Source organism: Pseudopipra pipra, chromosome Z, assembly GCF_036250125.1.
Source record: "Pseudopipra pipra isolate bDixPip1 chromosome Z, bDixPip1.hap1, whole genome shotgun sequence".
In the NCBI taxonomy this organism is placed as follows: domain Eukaryota; kingdom Metazoa; phylum Chordata; class Aves; order Passeriformes; family Pipridae; genus Pseudopipra; species Pseudopipra pipra.
Genome location: NC_087581.1, coordinates 48,703,712 through 48,718,197, shown reverse-complemented (window position 1 = coordinate 48,718,197; position 14,486 = coordinate 48,703,712).

Below are 14,486 nucleotides of genomic sequence, written 5' to 3'. Positions count from 1 at the left end.
AGTATTACCAATAATTTGCTTAATTGAAATAAAAACTTGCACTTAATTAAAATTTAACTTAAAAAAAATTGGAGCTAATAACTCCTTTTAAAGATGGGCACTTACCCAATACTGTCTCATCCAAACACACAGCAAAGTCACAAGAGAATGCAGTTGGCTATAGTTACAACATTGACACAAAGCAGCATCAGACTAGCTAAAACGGATATGCATTCTACATCTGGGCAAATGAGAAGCACTAAATAATTTTGTATTCTGAATGTAAATTCCCTATGACATCTCTACTCCATACCCAAAGAACTACTAGTTTGAAAAAATCTATTGCAGATTTTGCTTATCTGACTTCACTAATGAATTATTGAATAGGTCACTTAGTTCTCCCAAGTTGATATGTAAAAGTAGGCTTTTGAAAGACATAAAGAAAAGTAAAACTGATGTTCTATTTTCAGCTTTGAGAAATTTATATATTGCTGAAGGGTTACTTTTTGGGGTTTGTTTGTTTGTTTGTGGTTTTTTGTTGTTGTTTGCTTTTTTGTTTTGAGTTTTATTTTTTGTGGTTTTTTTGTTGTTTTTTGTTTTAACAGGAAAGAAGTGTCAAGGTTATATTTGAACACTTTTCTGAATCATCACTAAGGCTTTGTGTTCAGAAATACTAACAAAAACATCAGGGCTTTTAGTGGAATGTTCTTCTGAGGGTTTTTTTAAAGGTCAAGGTTGATCTATCTGAGATTATCTGATAAAAACTGCTGTATCACTTTGTCTTTAGTTTAATTATATAAAACTCAGTAGTTCTTCATTCTTTTTAACTTGAAATATTTATGCTTCAAAAGATTTAGCAACATAAATAAGGTAGACTGGAAATATATGCATAAAACCCAAAAATTATTCCTATTACAGGGATAAGGAAAAAAGAAGAAACAAGATATTGTAAACAGATTTCTTGTTTATTTTTATTAACATCACAAAAGGAACTTAATTTGATTCCAAGTAATGAGTTTGAACAGTTTAGTTTGGACGTCTTTCTCTATTTGAATTCATGATGACCCTGAAATGACATTTCCTGATTATTTCTGTAGGACTTGCTGCAGGCAGATATATCTGCATTATCATGTCATGTAAAGAATATCTCATTGAACTTGCCAAATAACAGAGTTGTTTTAGAAAAAGAGTAACCAGTGATTCATTGTGGACATTTTATAGTACATAATGTGACTATGACTGTAAAGCAAACCTGCATCCCAAGGAAGAATGTGTCTCTGAGGAAATGAAAATGAAAAATACAAGTCCACCTTCAAAACCTCCTCCTTTATCTGTGTGTTTCCATCTCAGCTAACACATAGCTTAGAAAATTCAATGTACTTGAATTCCCCAAGCTTATTTCTCTGAAACTCACGTCATAGAAAACACCTGCAGTCATAAAACTGATTTGTGCTTAAATTCCCTTTCAGCTTGATGTTCCACACTGTGAAAGACAAGTAGGACCCCTATGGAGACTTGACAGAGGGCTCTAATTTGGTTACATTTTGCTTCTAGCGAGTGAACTGTCAAGGTAGGGCAACAAAGCCAAAGCCTGTCTGATATAATTCAGACCTGACTTATCATTTATGTTTGCCCTTTCACACACAGGTGTTTTGTTCCCATAAATATAACCCGCATGTTGACGACAGAAGCCCTTCATCCTCAGTGCTCTTGGCAAAAGTAATTTGATCTGGTAGGTGGAATCGATGTATGCTACAACATGCTCTTGAAGTTTAACATTAGTAAGTAGGTAACCAACAGGCTCACCAAGGAGAACAAAAGGGGAATTTTCTAACATACAAGAAAATGGGAATAATAGATTATTTAAACATATGGCTTTCTACAGTCTAGATTCTAAAAACTCAAGAATATCAAAGAAAACTAGATACCGTATGTCTAAATGTCTGGTTATTTCTAATTGTTTACCTATTTCTATAAAGGCAAAAGACACAAATATTCATCTTGTTGAATTAATTAGTGTATTTAATTAGTAAAATGAGCCGAGTTTTTTTCTGCTTGCTTTGTTTATAAATTGATTGTCTTAATAGTCTGTGACATGTGTGAACATGGACTTTCACATAATGTTGTACAAAAAGAAATGCATTCAGTAAAGTAGATCAAGTTTCATTGGTAGCTGTGTTTCTTTTTATGTGCATATGAAAGGACAGGGAGTCTCTTCCATTCTTACTGCATACAAATCTCTAGCAGTAGAAGCTTAAGTTGTAGTGTGTGTTCTTTCACAGCTGTTGAACTATGCTTGCTGATAATCAAAAGCCTCTATCATCACTTGGTTTCTTTACCTCAAAAAGAGGTTTACTTGAGTAAAATTCAGAAAATAGAATAAACTATTAAGTAAAATATCAAGATGTTCACTTTTTATCTTGAAATGTTAAATAGTAAAAAAAATTCTTCAGAAGAAAAACACCATTTTGGGCTAAATGTTCAAAAATCATTTTAAAATATTTACTGTAGTATTGAAAAACACTTTTTTACAATAACATACAGACAATAGTTAGAATAAGATTTGCTTAGAAGTTAAGGTAGCTGGTTGTCATTTCAAAAGGCTTTGAAGTACTTGTAACTGGAACATTCTGGCATTTCATGTCTGCTTTTCCCAGGTAATACAAAAAGTTTTGAGCCCAGTTCTGGGCAAAGGCTGCAGTCTCTGTAAATTTCATCAAATAAAAAAAAAGGATATAGTAAATAGTACACAATACCTGAATGCAAGCATTTTTCGAAGCTAGCAATTAGGGTCTGAATGCTCTCTAGGAAAATATAATATTGGAGTTTAATTCCTGTAAGTTGTTTTTGCACAGCTAAATTGTCTTTGATGTCATCATCTTATAGTACCTGGTCTAAAGATAAAACTTGACTTACAAAGTAAAGGCTTGACACTTCCACTCAGATACTACTCTGCATTTTCCTTGAAAGAAGTAAAAAGTGCTCAGATTAAGTACAGTAAAGAAATAAGGTATTCACTCTACAAATACACCTGGGTTTTTTTCTAGACATTTGCTTCATCTCTGCTTAGCAGTAGCAGAAAACCTAGACACAGTGAAGGTGCTTATCAGGCAGACATTTCTCCTAACTTGACTCTTAGAAGTCATCAGTTTGGTTTAACAGCCAAGTAATCCAGATAGGGAAATGCAGTAATTAGCAACCTTAGCTAATTGAAAAATATTGTTAATTCAAAGGTACATGAAGAATTATCTCTAGATTGAAGCCAAATTCCTTTGGCATTAAGATTTCAATCAAAAAATTGACTTGATTCCAAGCTGAAACACAAATATCCATTTGCTCCTGTTTTCCAGAGAGATTCCACTTCCATACAAGGAAAATAATTTTCCATTATCATTGTTAAAAAAAAAAAAAGTACCTTTGCTTCTGTCTTTGTTTATATTTGAAGGCATCAGTAATTTTTTGGCATCTTTGTTCTGTACTGATCACTATTACAGTGCCTCATTATTCCAAGCTATAGTACAGCCATCCTTTTATTTTCACAGTCCTGAGTCAACAGGCACACCTTGACATTATAGGTCATTGACATAAAACTTACAGTTTTTCTAAGCTGCTGAAGCTGAGCTTAGGTGCAGAAATATAAGTCAGAATCAAGCAAACACCACTTTTCTTACTGAGTTTTTGTAACAGTTTTAGCTCAGGTGAGGCCAAGAAAGAAACCAACTCTCTATCTTTCTTTCTGGAATATGAATGAAGAATTCTTCTTCTTTCCTTTCACTCAAAGTTTCACTAGAAGGAAAGAAGATGAAAAGATTCCAATCAACAGGTAGAACAAATGTTGAAAAGGTTTCATCTCACTGAGTCTGATTGCATTCTTTATTATAGACAGAGAAACATTTGAGATCACATCTTATGAAACATACTTAAAATTTATTCAAATTGGCTTAGGGACACTTTTGTGGGGAATAAAAATTGTCAAAGAGAAACATAAAAGAGGATTGTCTGTGTAATTTGGCCTAGAAAGGAGGATTAGGGCTTGAACACTTTTTATTAAAAACACAATTACCACAGATGACTAAGCCAAAACTTATATATAGTTGTCTTTATTAATAGAAATAAACTGCTATAGAGAGTTAATAAGCTTATTTTGAAAGGGAGGAAGACCATATCTATATATCCCATCAGTTAGTGGAGGTCAAACTTCTTCCATATCTCTGAAAGACTTTGAGTTATCAACTGACAGTAACTCACCTAATAGTTGTTGCTGGTCTTCACTGTAGATCATATTTCTGCCATCTCAGAGTACTTCAGAATGCATGCAAGTATTTATGATGCTTTCCAACCTTAAAATCCCAATTTCAGGATTATTATTGGATCAGGAAAATTTCAAGACATCTCCACTGAAATTGAAGAATAGACTAGAAAAGAAATACAAAGTGACAATTAAAGGATATGTAGAAATCTGTAGAAATGGTTCCACAGAACAATACAAAAAAATACCACAATCTGTGTATTTCTTCTACTTGTAAGAAGAAAAAGATTTTCCATCCTACAGAAAGAACTTTCGCACTTTTTTTCACTGTACTTTTAAAAGTTCTTAAAATTTAACTAATTTAAGTTTCAGAGCTAAATATTTTCACATATCATATTTCAAGAACTCCCAGTTAATCTCTTTTAATACATGTACTCTGGGAATTAAAGGAAAACTTTCCTTCCCTTCAGAAAATGTAATAACATACCCCACTTCTGTATTCTGTAAAGAGCTCCCTCTGCCCTATTGAACTTCATTTATTGATCCAAAATTTTTTCTAAAAACATACTCTAATGTTGCAACATGAGATGACAAATATGGTTTCCACAGAGCCATTTGGAAACAGTCCTGTTACCAAGTAATATGGTTTAAACACCCTTGATCACACAAAAAAGAATTTGAGCGCCCATGAGCAGTGTCTGGTAAGAAAATTGAGCAAATGTTCTTTTCCTGTTCAGAAAACTTCATTTTCTAAGCTTAAGATTAATAACATTGTTGGATAGGATTCATGAGACAGGTGATCTCCAGAGAAGCAGAACAGCCTGAAGATAGCAGGTTTCTTATACCTGGAAAACTAAGGGACATGATGCTTGACTAAGAGCCGTTGACTAAGGGCAGTAACTCCTTTCTTAAGAGCTCAGAAATCTTTATTCTTGGCTATCCACCAACATCAATGTAGTGATTATTTCTCATCGATTTAGATAGCAATGAAAGCAGACTGACATCAAAGGAAAAGAGGAACTTATGGAAAAATAGTAACACATCCACACCTAAAATTAATAAATCTTAGATATCACTAAGGATCGTAACATTTTACTGTGGAAGCTGAGAATTCAGCCTGGAACACATTCACACATATCTTTGTACTTACAAGGAATCTTTATCCTCTCATTAGAAGGCAATATTTATTGCAGCTTACACTACCAAGTTGCTTAGGCTGAAAAATTCACTATTGAAAATTTCACTATCACTTTTCTTTGGTTTGCTTCCATTTATCCCTCTCAGCTATTCAAACACAAGATTCATCTACAAAAGTAGTCCTCAAGATGTCAACTGTAGGAAAGACATTGCTCTCCCATATTGTCCTTTCCATTCTCCTGCCACTACTTGTGTTGCTTTCTTCCCTGATCCACAGATTGGTTCAGTTTTCTTTCTTACAGGTCCCAGAGTCACAAGGCAAACAAGTTCAACTTTCCAACCCTGCACAAACAATATTCATTTTCTCTGCATACATTAATTTTCTGCTGTTTCAATTGGATTACTATATTTCACTTAAGATGAATATTTATGATTGTTCCTCCAATTTTTATAAATGGGTATTAATAAAATTAAAAATAACAAGAGCAACAAATATCTTGACTAGTGAAAGGATAAATATTAGATAATTCTCAGCTTTTGTTTGGATGTCTCAGTCCCTCAATAACCTAACAAGAATGAAGGCTGTATATCTAGTCACTGAAACAGAGAAAGGGTTTAAAAAAAAGGTAAATTCATGGTAGTAAGCCTCCATTATTTAAGCTTACAGTGACAAATCCTCTGAATTTTTCAACCTTAAACATTTCAATAGTCAGAGGTGAAGATGGTTCCCTTAATATTTCATAGTCAAGATAAGATAAATTGACAAACTATGTTCACTCAAAGATGTCACAGTGACTGTCAGTACTGACTGCAGTACACTGCTTGGGAAAGTGTGCTCTAAACAGCCAGTCAGGAGGTCAAAACCTTTCCCCACCCTCGACGTGGGAGAGCCCAGTTCTAGTTCCATTTCCATCTGAAGAACCATTCCGGCGTCTTGAGGGACAGGGAAAGGGGACTCCAGCGACAGGGTTTTTCAGGCCCTGAGCCTGGAGGGGAGAGGTGCTCCCCCCTCCCCCCACGCACGTGGTCCCATGGCAGGCACAGAGACAGCACACCGTTGTGGAGAGGAGGCAAGAGAGTGTTTATTGTTGGGAAGGGGTTTATAAAGCTTTTAGGAGGGTCAAAGGGGACCAATCACAAGTTCAGGGTCACACAGAAAAAACCATCAGGTAAAGGGTCAACAGCCAATAGGAAGGGGTTAACAAAAGGACCAATGGGACACCTCAGGACACCTTTCCCAGGACATTCCTGCATGGGAGATAACAGTTGCTGTGGGGGGTGTTGGGAAGAAGAAACACAAAGACCACAAAGAGCCATCCTAAGACATGTTCAAACAAGTTTCTCATCAGACTTAGTGCTACAAAAACCTCTTAAGAACAGAATCATAGAAAAGGTAAACTATTGCTGCTATCATTGTCTAGAAGTGGACATGTAAGTCGCCTTGTTATTTGTCGTAGTAATGGCTTATTTAAGGTTCTCAGTCAAATCTATTTTGTTTTTCTTTTGACTTTTTGTTTCTTCAAACTAGTACAATATTTTCCACAAAGAGTACCAACAGCGTACATCAACTCCTTAAAAACAAGGATGTTCCTTCGTGCAAATCTTTCTCTGCTGACATTTATTGTATGTGTTTGTTCTGTGTTGTGTTGGTACAAGAACAAAATAGGCTTTTGAAAACTGGTTCAAAAAGGCTCAACTAGACGTGGCTCTGTTCAATAGATGAAACAAGGAAAAATTGTGATGTATAATGACAGAAGCTGATGCATTTCTCTAAGGAGTAAATCGTATGGGTATCCCCACAAAATCATCAAACTGAAGTGGGAAGTTCTTTTCTATCCTCCAGCAGGAGTTTTTTACTTATTCTATGATATTTTGTATGCCAATTTCAATTCAGTGTTTTCTACAGGAATCTGGTTGTTGCTGTTATTTATTCCCATATTGCTGGGATGGGATTTTGTAGCTGTTTGGTGCTTGTTTGTCTTTTCTTTAACTCAGCAGCTGTCAAAACCTTGTGGAACCTTTTGCGTCACGGAAATAACCATGGAAAATGCCAGTCATAAGCACTGAAATTGTTTTCAATTTCTATGATGCTTTCTCCTCTCCACTCTACAGTCAACAAAACACCAGAGTTATTAAATACCACCCATAAGTATGCTTTTTTCTAAATATCAAGTGACAGGTGCTTATAAATTGTTATTAAATAAATGTGGATTTTAGATTTTCTTTTGCAGTCAGTATTATATCAGCCTTATCTATGTTAGTGGAGTCTGTAGTTAAAAATACTACAAGACATACGTACCCATCAAGATTAAAAATATTCAAGTGATTTTTATCTAATGATTTATTGCTCCTTCAGAGGCTTTTTGACAGCCATACGGTGTTTCAAGGAATTATTACAAGATTTAATGTGAAAATTTTAAACTAATACAGCGATGGTGCACATGAAGTTTTCCACTTGAGATTATAAATCATGAAGTTGTATGGCCTAGAATGATATGAGTAATTGTGGTACTCAGAAATGGCAGTATAGCCTCCATGTTGTCAAAGAAGATATCACTGCAAAATGCATGCTCTTGGAAAACATGTTGCTAGAGTACTCTTTATCCTACAGATCACACAGATGTTGTCTCTGGGTAGTCTGACAAGAAGCTATTTAAATATGTACATCTGTGGAAACTGTTATGCATCAAACCTGGTGAAACTGAGTGTTAAAAGGCAACAGATATTAAGAGAACCCAGCAGAATCCATTCCAGTTTTGTTCTTTATCTACCTCTTTATCCAACACAGGTATGAACATAGCAAATAACAATGACATTACAATGAAAGTATGCACAGTTAGTGAGCTTGTATGATTGATAGTCAGATAAATCATACCTGCATTACCAGATTCTATTTTTGTCTTCCACTTTTGAATGCAGAACCTGTCCCGATTTATTTTTACATGGTCCAACTAAAACTAAGTAAAAAATTAGGTAGTGTTGTATTAGATAGTTTTGTCTGAACACACCCTATCTCTTCTTAATTTTTACATAAAAACAAATTCAGACTATTTATGGCAGATAAGTTGACTTTGCGCTAAACTGTTGCTTTCTAAGCTCTCAAGATTGTTCTTTCTGAAACTAAAAAATCCATAGAAGCTATGGAATATATTTGGTGAGAGAAAACAATCCTATACATTGCTTTTATAGGAAAATAAATGCAAATATAGTGTAAGCAGTTTTCCACCCAGAACACCATTCTGTATGAAGTGATTAACCTTGTAACATTTTGTAACTTTGTATCATGAAACCAGCAAATGAGATTATGTCAATTCAAATCTTGATAGGGATTCTGAGCCTTACTGTAACACATTCACACTTGCCATATTTGTTAGATGTTATAGTTAGTTAAGTCCTTCCTTCTTTCAGCAATTCTGTCCAATTGTGACAGTACCCTACAATGTTCTAGGAGAGTAGCATATTTGGAAAACCTGTGTCAAAATTGCTGGAGTCTGAACATTGTCAGTTTAAAGTTGACAGCATTGTTTACATCCCAGGGTCTGACCCACAGATCACAATACAGTACACGTTCCATCAAATGTAAAGCACAGCCTTGGCTGGATGGATGGATTATCTCAGGGATGGTATAATGAAATAACTGGGTGCTGACCTATTTGCTTTCTGTTGCTGGGAGGAGGCTCCTTGTTGTCTTCTCCTTTCCTCCATCTTATATTCTCTGATGCTTGTAAGAACTGTAGCTAAACTGATTCAGCTTATTGATCCAACCTAAAAATATTGACCTCACAAGCTTAAATGACACTTCTTGCCATCTAACAGGCACCACAGGTGTGGGGAAAGCAGAATGGAACCCAAGATGAGACAGACAGAGAAGCAAGTCCCTTTTCAGTTCAGCAGTATCATAAAGTCATATTCCCTAGCACTGTGCACCCATTCCTCCAAGACATTACAGGCTCATTTAAAATCTCAAGTTACAGAAAAATTTTATGACTTCATTATCATCTTCTCTTAACAGTCTCCAAGGATTAGTCCTACAAGTTGGAACTTATAACAAACACAAACAAACAAAAAAAATTCAAAAAAACCACACACACAAAAAAACCCCACACCAATAACCACAACAACAAAAAACCCTAGTGCATTAAGTGTCATCCCTTTGCCAGTGTGGCAAACGTTATTGCTCATCAACGTTACAACAAAATTAATTTTTTTAAAAGGGAACTCCAAACTAAAACTATGGGAATTATCACTACAATCTTTTTTCAATGAGTAATTTGCATGTTACTCCTATACTTGGAAATTCTTCTGTCCCGACTCAGCAAAAAAAAGTCAAATCAAATATTTAGCTAAAACCCTGTGTTATCATTCTACATAAGAGTACAAACTCTTATGATCACTCTAATAATTTGAGACTATTAATACTAACTTTGGGTGAGGTGGCAGGTGTGTTGAAGAACAGCAAACTTACTACATCAATGGAGAATGCAAAAATCAAAACGTGTACCTACTAAAAGCATGAAGTTTATTGGTGTTTGCAGACTGTTTTTAAAGACATTTATTAAATTATCAAAATTTTTTCTTGCATTAGAATTTCTCTGTCCTGCCAAAAAGACAAGCTGCCATAGAAAGTCTATGCAGGTCCAATCTAGAAGGCCTGCCACTCCAGGCCACAGGTTGTAGAATCATAGAATGTTTTGGGTTAGAAGGGACCTTAAAGACCATTCAGTTCCAATCCCCCTGCTATAGGCAGAGGCACCTTCCACTAGACTAGGTTGCTCAGAGTCCCATCCAACCTGGCCTTGAATACTTCCAGGGATGGGGCAGATGTGGAGTTCTCCAGACAGTGGATCATGCAAGGCTTTGGTTCCTGTACAAATATGCAGTATAGGCTCCCATCCTGTCCCTATGCTTCTGCTAAAGAAATATTAAAAATATTACTGGTAGGATATTTAGAACCAAATACATTCATTCTACACAAATAGGTATAAATTGAGCTTATACTCTCCCTCTGCTTTGTTTTCCAAAGGCAATGGAAAAAACCAATTAAATTAATTTTAAAACTGGAGTCCTACCCCCTTAAAGGCAAAGTGTCACCTTGAATTTCCCATTGCCTTGAAGGAACTAAGCATCACCTTTAGAAGGGAAGCAGTTTACTGTTTGTTTCAGTTCTTTATCTTGACTTTTCGCCCATCAGTTCTTCAGAAATATTCTATCTTCATCTCCAGTCACTGCATCCCAAAGTCAAATACATACAGCAGGGAGTTCAGTACGCTGTGTTTTTTCACTGAGGGTGCTAGAAATGTGAAGAGTAAGATGTATTTTGAGGAAAGAGCCTTATGTGAGGACCTTCAGAATAACATAACGAGTTCATAACGAGTCAACAGCATGTTCAGGTACTGAAGTGTGAGTGAAAGACACTGACTATATAAAACATAATGGTTAAAACCAGTTCAGTTATGTCAGTGCCAACGGAGTCACCCTTGACACATCATGTAGACTTTGCCTTTTGGACTTTAGACTGTCCAGTGAAAATCCTCCATAAGCACTAAACCACTTTTTCAAAACCAGATGCCCATAGCTATAAGACTAAATTACAAAAGGAAGTTTTATCAGAGCTGATGTAATATTTAATAATAGCTGAACTAAGTCAAGTTTTGTTATTAAAGGCTTCATTTAAGATTTTATCAGGAAATACTTAATTTCATGTTTCCTGCAGCGGATGGCATTTCAGTAGCTAAGCTTCAGAGGATTGCCATTAACAGATGATGTCAAGTGTAGAGAATATTCAGGGGTTGCTAGTTTCTTATACCTATCAAACATGTGCCCAAGGAGCCCATTACAAAGATTATGGAATTTTCTCGAGCTCTATAGATCATTCAGGACAAACACATGCTTTTGTTCAACAAATTCTGAGCACCAATTTATCTTGGTAAAATCTAAATAAAACTACAAAAATGCCATTTTATCCTAGGGCTAGTGATTCAATACTTTTTTTTCTTCTCAAAATTAATTAAACAGAAAGTAATATTATGGGAATTAAGTTTGAACCTTGTCTTCATCAGATAAAACATCAAAAGACCTGCTTGGTTTTGCATCAGGTACTTTGCAGTTTACTCATGTTTGACCTTCTCTCTACATGTAAATATTCCTCTGAACACGTAGGTTGCAAATATAAAGAAAACCTTCAGGTAGGGCAGACAAATGTTTCCTGGGTATCTGATGCTGTTCACCTGCTTAAAATTAAGCTTATGCATGTGTGTCATCACTAATTGTAAATAAATAATCACTGTAGGCACACTGCTTCCTGGTCATTTCATTAGGTTATAATAGTGGTTGTAACAGTGGTTCTAATTCCACAAAGAAACATGACGTCCATAGTAGTAAAGTGTCCTGGTTTCATCTAGGATAAAGCCAATTTTTTTCTCAGTCACTGTTACAGCATTGTGTTTTGGATTTGGAATAAGAATGGTGATAACACACTGATCTTTTGGGGTTTTTTTGGTTCATCCTAAGCCAAGAACTCTTTCTCTTTTTTTTGGTCTCTGTCAGGTGAGAAGGTAGGCAAAAGAAACTGGGAGGGAACATAGCAGGGGCAGGTGACCCAAACTGACCAAAGGGATATTTCACAACATAGAACATCATGCACAGTATGTCAACTGGTGGAACTTATCAGGAACAGGGGCTGATCTGGGTTTGGGAAGAGGGGTCTGGCATCAGTCAGTGGGTGGTGAGAATTGTATTATGCATCACTTTTTCTTCCCTTATTATTATAATAATTATGATAATTTACCATTATTACTGCATTTTTACTTTATTTTTTATTATTAAACTGTTCTTGTCACAACCTACAAGTTTTACTTTGATTCTCTTCCCCATTCCACTAGGGTAGAGGGGGAGAGAGGAGGATTCGGCAAGCGGCTCCATGGTGCTTTACTTCCAGCTGCACCTAAATTACTATACAAAGTCTTCATAAATTCCCCTCTGTCGAGCTAACAGTAAGATTATTTCTATAATATTACTCAAAGCTTCTTTATTTTTTCATTTAGTCAAACATTGCAAACTTTCCTGAAATATTTGGTGAAGGTTTTCAATACAGTGGAAGGCATAATCACTTACTATGTTTATTGTAGTAGAAATTTCATCTGAAGGTGCTAAAGGACAAATTTTTCAAGGTAAAGTTCAAAACCTATAAAGCAGGCCCACTGGGAGGAAAGCCAAATATCACAGTCTAAAGTCTAAAGGCTGATTTTCTTTCTATAACAGTAAAGAGATATTGAATGCAGACATATGAAACACATTGTAGCCATGTAAACATTTAAAGTTTTCTACCTTTATATATGGTAGGAGCTGTGCTATTTATATATGAATTGCTTCACATATTGTTCATTTACTGTGGAAAGCAGAATGTAATAACTAGAAAAAAAACCCTAAATCTATCAATCATGCACAAATAATATAGTTAGGAGCATCAAAATACAAGTTCCATTAAATGTGTGTTTAGCTTTCAAACAACAATCCTTAGTGTTAAATATATTTACTAGCATAATCCAGGAAAATATTCCAGAACCACAGTGTCTGAGAAACATATCTACCCTAAAAATAAGAAATTGAAAGAAGCTTCCAGACAAAAAAAACTCCTATGAAAATTATAAAATACAGTAAAGCAACTAGTAGCATTTTGATAGGGTGAGATAGGCTGAACAAAATAAATCACCTAACCACAATTCATTTGCAAGTTGAGTACAAAATCAGTATCTCTAACTGTGTATTGATCTGATAAAAATAACTAACCTATGAGCCTGTTTTTTTCATTTCCAAGAGTTTGTTAAGATCTGAAATGCCTCTACCTTAACTAAGGTGCAAACAAGACTGTATGCTGAAGTAAACAGAACAGAATTTATTTAACACTAAAATGTGAGTTAGAGAGATAGAATGAAATAGAAAAGAGAGGAGAAGGAGAGAGAGAGAAACTGACAACAGACAGACTAAGCAGAAGATAGTCACCCCCCATATGTCCAGTGGTGTCCGGCTCATCTTTCTTCACCCTGATCTTCTCAGTGGTGGGGGTCCTGAGGTCTGTCTTTCAAAACTTTTTACAATTTATACATTTTAGCAAACAAAGGAATTAATGCTCATTGGCTACACAGGTCTCTAATTCAATTGGTTAAACGATTCTCTTGCTTCTAATGCTAATTAGTCCCATGCTCAGTCGTTCTTCTGTTAAGTCAGTGGGTTTCTTGAGTTGGTGGGTTGTGAGCTGGTGGTCATGATCTCCCCCTCGAATTAACTTTTACCCAGTCCAAGCTGATTTCAGCACGGTTGCTGAGTGGTGGCCCATAAATTCTGCCATTATCAGTGATACCTTCTTCTCCCCCAGGTTTGTTTTTCTGCCCCTAGGCCTCAGTACCACCTTTCTCTGATCTTAAATTCCTGTCATGTGTCTTAACTTACATTGCAAGTTTCAGGTATTTGGGGTGGGGCGACTTCAGTGGTCATTGCTGGTTGCAGATGCCACATGTCCCAGCCCAGAAAAATGACATCTGTAACCCTTCCCTTGTCCACTGGTGTAGTCCCTCCGTCATGGAAGGCCACTAGGTTGTTGCAGCAGGACTTGCCCTTGATGAAGCCGTACCAGCTGTCTTGGATCATTTCCCTGTTCCCCATGTGCCTTAGCAGAACTTCTGTGAGGAATTGTTCCATGATCTTTCCAGGCACAGAGGTCTGGCTGACAGGTCAGTAATTCACAGGGTCCTACTTTCTATCCTTTCTAAATATGAGTATAATGATTCCTTTTTTCCCAGTTACCTAGGACTTCCCCTGACTGCCATGACTTTTTCAATATCATGGAGAGTGGCTTAGCAACTACATCAGCCAATTCCCTCAGGACTATGGGATGCATCTTATTAGGTCCCACAGATTTGTGTATGTTCAGGTTCCTCATGTGGTCCTGAATCTGATTTTCTCTTACAATGGGAGAGACATTGTTCCCCCAGACCCCATCCTGCTGTCCACCCACTCAAGGTGTATGGGAAGAGAGGTTGCCATTGAAGACTGAGGCAAAAATTGTTGCGTACCTCAACCTTCTCCTCATCTATTGTTACCAGTTTCCAGCACTGTTTATGGT